Genomic DNA, 14320 nt, shown 5'->3' on the forward strand with positions numbered 1-14320 from the left:
AGTATAATGCTTTTTCATGAGTTATTTGCTTTTTCTAAATACATCAATACTTAGACTAAACATGTTTTTGTGGGTTTTTTGGGTAAAAAGAGATTTAACATGGGGTTTTCACTTTTCCTAGGCAAAAAGGATTTTAACCTTAGGCAAATGGGCTTTTTATGGAAAATGAATGAATATGAACTGTATGACGGTGGGAAAGGAAAATTAGTAAATATAGGAATGAATGAGGATGAGGGAAGTTAATTAATTGATCTTGTAGACCTTCATTTGCTTTGTGTAATTGCCTCATGGACATAGAAACATACAGTAAAACATGATAAATGTACATTTTGTCCAATGAGTTACCATACTTCTGCAACCTTTCTTCTACTTACCCTTTGCTTATCCTATCATTTTTTCTTCACTTAATGGGTGCATTTAAGCTAGAAAACCCTTTTCCTTTCTGTTTATTTTAGAAAGCAAACTATTTAATTCTAACCTTATAACATCCAAGGGCTCAGATTAAACTGATGAGCACCTTATTATTCTCTACCTAACTACTAATCTGCCAAGATTAAACAGTTTGGCTAGATCTTTATTCTCTAATTATAACATCAAATTTAAAGCATGAAGCAGTCAAGATTAAACTATCTGACTGTCATGGGTTGTGGCATTTATGACAAGCTGCACACAATGATTATTTTGTGAAAAAATAGTAGTGGCATTTAGACTTGCTCACTTTCATAGTTTATTTATTTTCTTTTCTTTGTAACCTAACATTTTCTTTTTGTCTTGATTTTTTAGGACATCTAACCTAACATTTTCTTTGATATGGACATCATCATCAAGATATTTTCAAAATCATTTTTTAAATATTGTTATGTCCATATCCTAACTTGACATTTTTTCAAATTTTTTTTTTTTTTACTGTTTTATTCTATCTTATCAAAACCAAAAAATTCTAAAACAGAGAGTTTTGCCATAAGGAATTTAAAGAATTCTGTAAGAAGTGTGGTATAGTACGAGAGAAGACTACTCCATACACACCTGAGAAAAATGGAGTTGCAGAAAGAATGAACAAGATGTTGACGGAAAGGGCAGGAAGCATGTTCAGTGGTGCCAGGTTAAGACAAGAATTCTTGGTAGAGGGAGTGGAGACAACATGTTTCCTGGTCAACAAATCACCTTCATCAGCGTTGGAGGATAAGACTCCATAAGAGGTATGGACTGGTAAGAAATCCTCTCTTTCACATCTGAGGGTATTTGGATGTGATGCATATGTACATGTTCCAAAGGAGAAAAGAACAAAGTTGGATAGTAAATCTAAAAAGTGCATCTTTATTGGGTATAAGAATGGTTTAAAGGATTATAAGCTTTGGAACCCAGTAATAATGAAGGTTGCGTACAGCTGAGGTGTGGTGTTCAGAGAGGTGAAAGATGTTATTAAACATGAAGTCTAGCCAAAGGAACCTGAGAAGATAGAGTTCGAGCTAAAGGAGGAAGAATCAGACTCTACAACGGAAGAGGAATCAGAAGATGAAGATCCACAAACTCTGGTTGTGAGAAGATCAGTTCGATAAACAAGGCAACCAGAAAGGTATAGTCCATCTTCTTTCTCTTCAAATTTTTCTTTATCTATTACTGATGATGGTCCCATAACTATGAATGAAGAAGTAGATTCAGAGGATGGAAAACTCTGGAAAGAGGCCATGGTTGATGAAATGGCATCTTTGCACAAAAATTAGGCTTGGGATCTGGTGGAGTTGCCACCTGGAAGGAAACCCATTGGCAGCAATTGGGTGTTCAAGAAGAAGAACTTTTTGCTCTCTTTGTTATAGACATTTTTGTGCCTTACAGCATGAAGCATGAAATGTCCATAATCTAAGGGATCCAAAGTCCCTAAACATGTTGTTCCTACCCCTAGAGGAACAAGGTCAGCAAACCACAGCACTGAATAACAGTTCTCCACCTGAAAACACTCAAAAACAAGGCAATTCTGGATCATGTCAACTACCCCACTGAGCATCTGCGCTGAATGTCAAGTGCTCCACTCTCTACCTACACTGAATGTCAACTGCAAAGAAGGCTACCTGCACTGGGCGAGTTTGGACATGTGGCACAGTCATTCCTCAAGGTGTCAATGCCCAGGAAGCTTCCAAAATGACACTTGGATCAAGGAATTCAACTGGTGATGAGTAAGAGGGTCTAGATCTCCAAGTGGAAGCAAGAACCTCCAAGTGGACTCAAGAACTGAAGAATAACTTAAGTGAGAGAGGACACTAGTCAGCTTCATGCCAGCCTCAAGCTGACTCATCCTTTCTCCAAAACTCCTATATATAGATCTCTCTCATGAGGTCTAGGGAGGCTGGAATCTTGTGAATGTAAGGAAGTGTTGTTGGTTTGAGTATAGAACTATTGGGTGATTTGCTTTGAAGGAGGTGAAGAGGAGATTTCTTTCTGCTAGGAAGGTGATGCTGGATTGGGCCTCTTGTGGTTGTATCACTTCCTGAACTTTACTTCTTCCATTAATAAAGCATTTGAGGTTCTTCTATATGTATGTGTTTCAATGGTGTATTGTTATACTTGTGTATTTGATTTATTCTAATCCTTGAATCAATTATGAATGTATGCTTCTTGTAGTTTCCCTCTCTTGCCATTTTGTAGGATCTTGGTGTAGCTGGGCCAGTGAAAGAGCAAGGAGCTGGGAGCAAGCAGCAAGGAGAGAAGATTGGATCAACCATTAGCGAAAGACATCGGTTAGTGGACCTCTTTCTCCCCTATTTTACTTTCATAAAGAAGAAATCTTAGATAGCTTTGCTTTGATTGTTGCTGAGGTACTATCACCCTTAGAGTGGGATAGGGTCATTCCGTATTGGATACTTTTCCCAACAACAAATTGGTGACCATACAGGGGATCGTATCTTGTTGGTTGTTTGTGTTTTTGCTATTCATTTCATAAACACAGGGAGTACCGAATCGAACTGCATTTGGATCTTTCAAATGCAAAGTAGAGGGCAGCTACTCTAGCTCAGTTTCTGGGCATGTTTATGATTTGAAGAGCTGATCCACAAGGACTCTGAACAGCTCTTAGTGATAGCTTTTCGTCCTCCTAATTACCCTTTAGTGCGTACTAGATTGATAGCTTTAATTTGGCCAAAAACTGTGGATTTTTGAGCAATCTGTAACCCGGAAACTAAGAGAAACGAGAGTTTCTCTGTTCATTACAGGCACTGTGAAGGCAGTCTGCATTTCATCGCAGGTCCCGAAGGGGCTACCTGCGCTGAATGTCAAACTGACAGTGTACTACCTGCGCTGAACCAGTTTTGCCTTGTGTAACTGGGGTTCCCTGTTGTTTGTTGCCCTGTTTTCATCCCTGTTTTTGCAGCCTATTATCAGTCAATGTACCTATCTGAAACCACTTTTCTTTGCCACTATTCCGCCTCGGTTGTATAAAGAAACTGTGTTTGTTCTTTGTGTATTTCTTATATCATTTGCAGTTTCCCATAACGAAAGTGAACTAGTCTTGCTGTGACCTCTTAGATCTAGACCTGTGATAAGTGTCGTTCTGATCTTAAGAGTTAGTTTGTTTGCTGTTCATAGCTGATTGAGCTTTTGCTTTCATTATATGGTTTGAATTTATGTATTTCTAGTGTTGAAACAAGTAAATCTTAAGGTGTCTTTTGATTTTGGACAAAAGCTTGTTTGCTTTCACTTGAAATTGAATTCAAAGTTATACAACAGCTTTCTTTTTGTAATACATCAACATTAAGCAAGAGAAAAGAAATACCTGCATTGTGCATTTTTCATTTGATAAGTTTGCATGTTGATTTAGGAAAAAGTGCATTAGTGTGTGCTCTATGATCTGTGCGAAAAGATGATGTCTTTCTTTTCCCTCAATAGTTAAGATTTTCAAAGTTGAAAGATTGAAAAGCTTGCTTATCATCTTAGACTGCATTTAGGAGTTGTACCATACATCTCGTGGTGATCCATAAAGGCAAACTGCTAAACAAGATCAACCTTAAAATAAATTGAATTTACATAACAATGCATTGAAACATAACGCAAACACATAGAGGTCTAAGCTAGAGACGTGTTCCGACGTCGTTAAACGTGATATCTTAGCGTTGAGTGGTTGGGTGATTCCTCCACAGTGAAGCGATAAGTATCAATACGGACTTGTGCTCCCATGTACCGTCACGTATATATTGGGAGACCCCTATAGGAACAAAGCCTTTATCCATAGGAAGCCGTGTCGGCCGCCCTACTGATCGCAATGTAGTGAACACAGCATTCACGAAGATCGACCACCCGTACCGTAAAACGTATTCTATGGTTTTGCGAAAAGTTTGGCACACCCTCTGCCTAGAACTCCAGAGTAGTTTCTTTTGGCCTTTTTCAAACTCTATAACTGAAAAAGTCCATCCGAGCATTTGTCACTTAGGGCTCGTTAAAACATCGAAGGAGACTAGAGTCATCTTTAGCTTTTTCTCGGCTCTTAAAAAGTGAAAAAGCAAGTTGTGTCTAAAGCGTCATTATAAAATTTATTTTAAATGGAACATAATCACCTCCTATTCCTGCGTTGATCTGTAGGTTGAGAACATGGAATGCCCCAACAAAGGAATTCCCCATGATGGAAATCCTAGTCCTTTCTCCTCTTGGGGAGAAGTTGGTGCGCCCCACATGGCCACATTGTCGCTTCCAGGACTGATAATTGGCCTGCCAATTTGGCTATTCTCAACCAATGTAGTTCAGAACACCATGGTTCCTGAACAGTCGAGTCAACAGTTAGATCAGTCTAGAGTTGCCCACCAGCCTTCTACTTCCTATAACTCTTCCTCCAATCCTTCATCTCCGCAAGGTAGAGCCGGCAAAAGCCAAGCTCCCATGGAGAAGAATGAGAAGAAGAAGAGAGAGAAGAAGAAGAAGGAGCCTAAGGCGACTGGGGGCAAGCAAAAGACATCTGACAAAAATCCACACACAGCACAGACCGGGCCTAAATCGCCATGTGTCATATGTAGAGGAGACCACTTCCATAGAGATTGTCCTTGTATTCCCCGGATACTAAGGGACTGGTCCCCTCGTTTGCACAATTCGGGAGCATCAACCTCTGATAGCCATGTTGAATGCTTACCGTCAACCAGCGAAAGTGAAGGTTCAAGACAAAGAGGGGGAGCAAGATCCCCCTGCAGACTGTGTGAAGGCGATCATGCCATCCACCGTTGTCCCTTCTTAGACGAAGCGAAGAGAGTTTTGGAAGATCGTCCGGTTTCACCGTTGAGACTTCCTCCTGGATACAAAAAACTCGTGCCAAGTCCTTCGTTGGTTGAGAATACAGCTGGCCCGCTCAAGTGGTCAGCTGAAGCGTCAGTCATTGAAAATGAACCTACTGAATCCAGACCGGACGAAAGTCCAAAGGTCGATACGGCAGTTGACCCAGTTCTCCCTTCAGAAGTTTCATCTTCAAATGACACCATCACTGAAGATTCATCTTCAAATGACACCCTCACTGAAGAGAATAAGGATGACACCATCCAGATTCTTTTCATCAACACAGACTCTGACGAGCGTCAGGGCAATGCACCCATTCCTTTATCGCAGGAAGGAACATCGTCAGGGTCATATCCGGCCGTGTATTCGGTCCCACCACCAAGCAACCTGGTTGTGTCCTTTGATTGGAACCAACTAGGCAGACCCCGGTTGCCAGCCAGTATACCATTCAGAATCATGGTCCAAATATACAGAATGGTAATGGCCGAAACTATCATTGATGAAGGGGCATCTGTGAGTATCCTTTCCTCTATTGCTTGGAAAGCACTGGGGTCCCCGACGCTTTTTCCTGAGATAAGAAATCTCTCGGGTTTCAATAAAGGAACCAGTCGACCATTAGGGATCCTCCCCAATGTGCCTGTTACATTGAAAGGGAAGATCGTTCAAATGAACGTGATGGTCGTTCAAGGACCCTTGGATTATAACCTACTCCTTGGACGAGACTATATATATTGCATGGGAGCTGTAGTCTCCTCAATCTTTAGAGTAATGTGTTTTCCACACGAAGGAAGAATGGTCAAGCTCGTAGACCAACTTTCATTTCCGGGATCACGCATCGCAAATAGTCACATACCAACCCTGAATGGCCTATTCAATCAAGAAATGTCTCCACCCCCAGTCCTCCTTCCCGATGAGTGCGAGTGATTCGGAAAGATGGGACTGGAACCCAGGGGGCATGCATCCTGGTCTGCTTCGGGCAGAAAAAACCCTGGGTATAAGGTAGAATTTCCGCGGGAGAATATGACTAATCCGTACCCCGTCCGTTGATGGAAGAGGGGTTGTTCTAGAAGAGGATTCTTTTGTCAAGGTTACGTGTTTGACAAGAGTCATCCACCCTTTAAAACAAATGTTTTGACAGATAAGTAGGGGCAGCCTTGAAATTGTATTTTATACCTGGGGGCATGCAAACCTTTTGGAGTGCAAGCTAAGAGCGGTTATTTATCTATTTTTTGGGTTAGCCGTTTCCGAACTTGCATAAAGAAAGGATATGGAGTAAAGCTTAGTGAAGATGAAACTCCTTAAAAAATAGAGATCTCACAGGGGACATTTCTTATCTTATGACTGGTATATCGAGCAGTTTTAGCATAAAGTTCATGCTCATTAAAAAATAAACGCAAGATCCGAGCAGTTTTAACGCGGTCTTCATGCTCGTTAAAAAATAAATAAAAGCAGTGAGCAATGTTTCCTCCAGAGTTTAAGCTCATTTTTATCTAAAAAATGAACCTATCCCGGTAAATAACCGTTGTGATCGTAAATTTATCAGCCATAAAAAGCCTTGGTCGTGTTTTGCACCTGCCACCTCCACCGTTATTTGGCCGATCGTTCACCCCCATATGATTGTTTACCCATTTTGAGGAACAGCTGCGAAGAGTGATTTCACCTAGCCATCCTTGTGACACTGCCGTGATTGGAAAATTCCAACCTGTACCTGGAATCAGTTGCTATCCCTATTTATCACTCGTTCCTCAAAAGACGAGTCTTCTTTGAGCTCTTTTCATCTGACTCGTAAAATATGAAAAATTTGCCGAGTTTTGGCCTTCCAGCTCGTTAAAGGACCGGAAGAGCTATCCCTCCTCTAGATTTTAATCTTTTTGGACCTGAGGGATTATTGCACAAAAAGGTCGAGCGCTTGTTTTATTCGGCTCATTAAAGTTATCGAAAATTCATCCCTTTTGTATTGTTTTATAATTTTTCGGAATTAAGGGATTAGATGACGAAAAAGGAATTGTGGAGTTAACTTTATGTACCTTTTCAGACTCTCTAAAAATGAAAAGGACCGAGTTTTCCTTGTCGTTAGACTCGTTGAAATGATTAAATAGCGACAAACTTGTCTTTAGACGAGAACGAGTTTCCCTATCGCTAGGCTCGTTAAAACATAGCGATGGGCTTGCCCGAAGGGCAGGTTATAGAACAAGCATATGTTATCCTCCTCAAGCTTGACAAAAATAAAGAGGTACTGGTCAGAAATGACTGGGGAAAAATTGGGAGAACCTCAAAGCTGTAATGGTAGCAAGTCGCTCTTGAACATGACACTTTTCCTCCGTATCACATCGGGTTGGGTTGTTTCATTCACCGGTCTCATCACCATGGTCTCACCAAACCATCCACATTTGGGGTAATGCTACCGATCCATCGCATCAGTGTCGTTATATGTTCAAGAGATGTTGTTCAGAAAGAGTCAACCGTGTCCCATCCACTGCCATACATTATCCTTCATCCATCCATGATCGCCACCCTGAATCATATGTCACAGATTGTTTTCACCTCCATTAAAAGCATTAGCTCTGTTCCGTGTCACTGATGTGGGATTCATTAAGGCCCTCCTTTGATGGATTGCTTCTTGTCGACTTCAGCTCATTATCCAAGAAGTTGATCTAGGAACAACCCCCTCAGTACTTTGAAGCTTGCATGCCTCAATGGCAAGTTTCTCACTTCCGGCGACAGGTATACATCAATGACCTTCGACCGAAATATTTTGCGTGGTGTTCGACGCCAAGTCCTTTATTCACACCACGTGAATTGTACTGCAGTACCTTGAGGGTCATTATCATTATCGGTGATTCCTCTCGCTCTTGTTAACGGTTTACATCATTGACCGGTAATCAAGCGATGTCTTTCCATGTTCGACTTCAGCGCAATTCTCACATGGATCGACTTGTACTTACAGTGAAGATCAAATGAGTTTGAAGACCCCGGATCTAGTTTCATCCATCCAGGCTGTGATAAATATTCAGGAAATATAAAGACATTTGACATGTACATCATTGCAGCAGATTATCATCCTACTCAAAGGATGATAATTTCAGCAGAGAATTATCAGTCTACCATTAGATGATCGTCTGTTCTATGTACCAAAATGAATTTATAAAGCTGAGCATGGGAATGCCCGCCTTAGCTAGATCATGAAAGCAGAATGAAAAATAATGTATTGTATTGTATTTTATTACAGGTCACCTCTCAGCGATTGAATGAACTTCGGATCCTCCTGATAAAGCATTTCACCCAATAAATGACCTCATACTTTAGGGGGCAACTGTTATAGATCGGTAGCATTACCTCAAATGTGGATGGTTTGGCGAGACCATGGTGATGAGACCGGTGAATGAAACAACCCAACCCGATGTGATACGGAGGAAAAGTGTCATGTTCAAGAGCGACTTGCTACCATTAAAGCTTTGAGGTTCTCCCAATTTTTCCGCAGTCATTTCTGACCAGTACCTCTTTATTTTTTTTTTTCAAGCTTGAGGAGGATAACATATGCTTGTTCTATAACCTACCCTTCGGGCAAGCCCATCACTATGTTTTAACGAGCCTAGCGATAGGGAAACTCGTTCTCGTCTAAAGACAAGTTTGTCACTATTTAATCATTTTAACGAGTCTAACGACAAGGAAAACTCGGTCCTTTTCATTTTTAGAGAGTCTGAAAAGGTACATAAAGTCAACTCCACAATTCCTTTTTCATCATCTAATCCCTTAAGTCTGAAAAAGTATAAAACAATACGAAAGGGATGAGTTTTCGATAACTTTAACGAGCCGAATAAAACAAGCGCTTGACCTTTTTGTGCAATAATCCCTCAGGTCCAAAAAGATTAAAATCTAGAGGAGGGATAGCTCTTCCGGTCCTTTTAACGAGCTGGAAGGCCAAAACTCGGCAAAATTTTCATATTTTACGAGTCAGTTGAAAAGAGCTCAAAGAAGACTCGTCTTTTGAGGAACGAGTGATAAACAGGGATAGCAGCAGATTCCAGGTACAGGTTGGAATTTTCCAATCACGGCAGTGTCACAAGGATGGCTAGGTGAAATCACTCTTCGCAGCTGTTCCTCGAAATGGGTAAACAATCATATGGAGGTGAACGATCGGCCAAATGACGGTGGAGGTGGAAGGTGCAAAACACGACCAAGGCTTTTTATGGCTGATAAATTTACGATCACAGTGGTTATTTACCAGGATAGGTTCATTTTTTATTTAAAAATGAGCTTAAACTCTGGAGGAAACATTGCTCACTGCTTTTATTTATTTTTTAACGAGCATGAAGACCGCGTTAAAACTGCTCGGATCTTGCGTTTATTTTTTAATGAGCATGAACTTTATGCTAAAACTGCTCGAATTACCAGTCATAAGATAAGAAATGTCCCCTGAAAGATCCCATTTTTTATAGAGCTTGCGCCTTACCAAAGCTATGCTCACTCTCCTTTCTTTATGCAAGTTCGGAAACGGCTAATCCTACGAGTTTAAAGGGTTAGACCTACAGGTTTAAAGGGAGGACCTAAAAATTTAAAAAATAAATAGTCGCCCCTTGCTTGCACTCCAAAAGGTTGCATGCCCCCAGGTATAAAACAGTGTTTCAAGGTTACCTCTACTTTTCTGCCATCGAAACTTTCGTTTCACCGGGAGAGGTACCTCTTTCAGGTTACCCAAAGATGGTCTCGTTAATCTTTCAAACAAAACACTTCCTCGGCAATGCCTACCGAAATAGACAAGGGTGAATGACTGGTGCCAAACACGTAACTTTGACAAAAGAATCCTATTCCAGAACAACCCCTCTTCCATCCACGGACGGGGTACGGACCAGTCATATTCTCCCACGGAAACCTACTCTATACCTAGAGGTTCCCTGCCGAAGCAGGCCAGGATGCATGCCTCCTGGGTTCCAGTCCCATCTTTCCGAATCACTCGCACTCATCGGGAAGAAGGACTGGGGGTGGAGACATTTCTTGATTGAATAGACCATTTAGGGTTGGTATGTGACTATTTGCGATGCGCGATCCTGGAAATGAAAGTTGGTCTACGAGCTTGACCATTCTTCCTTCGTGTGGAAAACACATTACTCTAAAGAGCGAGGATACTACAGCTCCCATGCAATATATATAGTCTCGTCCAAGGAGTAGGTTATAATCCAAGGGTCCTTGAATGACCATCACGTTCATTTGAACGGTCTTCCCTTTCAATGTAACAGGCACATTGGGGAGGATCCCTAATGGTCGACTGGTTCCTTTATCGAAACCCGAGAGATTTCTTATCTCAGGCAAAAGCGCCGGGGAACCCAGTGCTTTCCAAGCAACAGAGGAAAGGATACTCACAGACGCCCCTTCATCAATGATAGTGCCAGCCATTACCATTCTGTAAATTTGGACCATGATTCTGAATGGTATACTGGCTGGCAACCGGGGTCTGCCTAGTTGGTTCCAATCAAAGGACACAACCAGGTTGCTTGGCGGTGGGACAGAATACACGGCCGGATATGACCCTGACGATGTTCCTTCCTGCGATAAAGGAATGGGCGCATTGCCCTGACGCTCGTCAGAGTCTGTGTTGATGAAAAGAATCTGGATGGTTTCATCCTTATTCTCTTCAGTGAGGGTGTCATTTGAAGATGAATCTTCAGTGATGGTGTCATTTGAAGATGAAACTTCTGAAGGGAGAACCGGGTCAACTGCCGTATCGACCTTTGGCCTTTCGTCCGGTCTGGATTCAGTAGGTTCATTTTCAATGACTTACGCTTCAGCTGACCACTTGAGCGGGCCAGCTGTATTCTCAACCAACGAAGGACTTGGCACGAGTTTTTTGTCTGTTATCAGTCAATGTACCTATCTAAAACCACTTTTCTTTGCCACTATTCCACCTCGGTTGTATAAAGAAACTGTGTTTGTTCTTTGTGTATTTCTTATATCATTTGCAGTTTCCCATAACGAAAGTGAACTAGTCTTGTTGTGACCTCTTAGATCTAGACCTGTGATAAGTGTCGTTCTGATCTCAAGAGTTAGTTTGTTTGTTGTTCATAGCTGATTGAGCTTTTGCTTTCGTTATATGGTTTGAATTTATGTATTTCTAGTGTTGAAACAAGTAAATCTTAAGGTGTCTTTTGATTTTGGACAAAAGCTTGTTTGTTTTCACTTGAAATTGAATTCAAAGTTATACAACAGCTTTCTTTTCGTAATACATCAACATTAAGAAAGAGAAAAGAAATACCTGCATTGTGCATTTTGCATTTGATAAGTTTGCATGTTGATTTAGGAAAAAGTGCATTAGTGTGTGCTCTATGATCTGTGTGAAAAGATGATGTCTTTCTTTTCCCTCAGTAGTTAAGATTTTCAAAGTTGAAAGATTGAAAAGCTTGCTTATTATCTTAGACTGCATTTAGGAGTTGTACCATACATCTCGTGGTGATCCATAAAGGCAAACTGCTAAACAAGATCAACCTTAAAATAAATTGAATTTACATAACAACGCATTGAAACATAATGCAAACACATAGAGGTCTAAGCTAGAGACGTGTTCCGGCGTCGTTAAACGTGATATCTTAGCGTTGAGTGGTTGGGTGATTCCTCCACGGTGAAGCGATAAGTATCAATACGGACTTGTGCTCCCACGTACCGTCACGTATATATTGGGAGACCCCTATAGGAACAAAGCCTTTATCCATAGGAAGCCGTGTCGGCCGCCCTACTGATCGCAATGCAGTGAACACAGCATTCACGAAGATCGACCACCCGTACCGTAAAACGTATTCTGTGGTTTTGCGAAAAGTTTGGCACACCCTCTGCCTAGAACTCCAGAGTAGTTTCTTTTGGCCATTTTTCAAACTCTATAACTGAAAAAGTCCATCCGAGCATTTGTCACTTCGGGCTCGTTAAAACATCGAAGGAGACTAGAGTCATCTTTAGCTTTTTCTCGACTCTTAAAAAGTGAAAAAGAAAGTTGTGTCTAAAGCGTCGTTATAAAATTTATTTTAAACGGAACATAATCACCTCCTATTCCTGCGTTGATCTGTAGGTTGAGAACATGGAATGCCCCAACCAAGGAATTCCCCATGATGGAAATCCTAGTCCTTTCTCCTCTTGGGGAGAAGTTGGTGTGCCCCACATGGCCACATTGTCGCTTCCAGGACTGACAATTGGCCTGCCAATTTGGCTATTCTCAACCAATGTAGTTCAGAACACCATGGTTCTTGAACAGTCGAGTCAACAGTTAGATCAGTCTAGAGTTGCCCACCAGCCTTCTACTTCCTATAACTCTTCCCCCAATCCTTCATCTCCGCAAGGTAGAGCCGGCAAAAGCCAAGCTCCCATGGAGAAGAAGGAGAAGAAGAAGAGAGAGAAGAAGAAGAAGGAGCCTAAGGCGACTGGGGGCAAGCAAAAGACATCTGACAAAAATCCACACACAGCACAGACCGGGCCTAAATCGCCATGTGTCATATGTAGAGGAGACCACTTCCATAGAGATTGTCCCTGTATTCCCCGGATACTAAGGGACTGGTCCCCTCGTTTGCACAATTCGGGAGCATCAACCTCTGATAGCCATGTTGAATGCTTACCGTCAACCAGCGAAAGTGAAGGTTCAAGACAAAGAGGGGGAGCAAGATCCCCCTGCAGACTGTGTGAAGGCGATCACGCCATCCACCATTGTCCCTTCTTAGACGAAGCGAAGAGAGTTTTGGAAGATCGTCCGGTTTCACCGTTGAGACTTCCTCCTGGATACAAAAAACTCGTGCCAAGTCCTTCGTTGGTTGAGAATACAACTGGCCCGCTCAAGTGGTCAGCTGAAGCGTCAGTCATTGAAAATGAACCTACTGAATCGAGACCGGACGAAAGTCCAAAGGTCGATACGGCAGTTGACCCGGTTCTCCCTTCAGAAGTTTCATCTTCAAATGACACCCTCACTGAAGAGAATAAGGATGACACCATCCAGATTCTTTTCATCAACACAGACTCTGACGAGCGTCAGGGCAATGAGCCCATTCCTTTATCGCAGGAAGGAACATCGTCAGGGTCATATCCGGCCGTGTATTCGGTCCCACCACCAAGCAACCTGGTTGTGTCCTTTGATTGGAACCAACTAGGCAGACCCCGGTTGCCAGCTAGTATACCATTCAGAATCATGGTCCAAATATACAGAATGGTAATGGCCAGAACTATCATTGATGAAGGGGCATTTGTGAGTATCCTTTCCTCTATTGCTTGGAAAGCACTGGGGTCCCCGGCGCTTTTGCCTGAGATAAGAAATCTCTCGGGTTTCGATAAAGGAACCAGTCGACCGTTAGGGATCCTCCCCAATGTGCCTGTTACATTGGAAGGGAAGACCGTTCAAATGAACGTGATGGTCGTTCAAGGACCCTTGGATTATAACCTACTCCTTGGACGAGACTATATATATTGCATGGGAGCTGTAGTCTCCTCACTCTTTAGAGTAATGTGTTTTCCACACGAAGGAAGAATGGTCAAGCTCGTAGACCAACTTTCATTTCCGGGATCACGCATCGCAAATAGTCACATACCAACCCTGAATGGTCTATTCAATCAAGAAATGTCTCCACCCCCAGTCCTCCTTCCCGATGAGTGCGAGTGATTCAGAAAGATGGGACTGGAACCCAAGGGGCATGCATCTTGGTCTGCTTCGGGCAGAAAAAACCCTGGGTATAAGGTAGAATTTCCGCGGGAGAATATGACTAGTCCGTACCCCGTCCGTGGATGGAAGAGGGGTTGTTCTAGAATAGGATTCTTTTGTCAAGGTTACGTGTTTGACAAGAGTCATCCACCCTTGTCTATTTCGGTAGACAGTGCCGAGGAAATGTTTTGTTTGAAAGATTAACGAGACAATCTTTGGGTAACCAGAAAGAGGTAAGCCTCACCCTTTAAAACAAATGTTTTGACGGATAAGTAGGGGCAGCCTTGAAATTGTATTTTATACCTGGGGGCATGCAAACCTTTTGGAGTGCAAGCTAAGAGCGGTTATTTATCTATTTTTTGGGTTAGCTGTTTCCGAACTTGCATAAAGAAAGGATATGGAGTAAAG

Source organism: Pinus tabuliformis, chromosome 3_2 (assembly GCF_031772625.1).
Source record: "Pinus tabuliformis cultivar Carrire ecotype Pingquan chromosome 3_2, CPIR1, whole genome shotgun sequence".
NCBI classification, from domain to species: Eukaryota; Viridiplantae; Streptophyta; class Pinopsida; order Pinales; family Pinaceae; genus Pinus; species Pinus tabuliformis.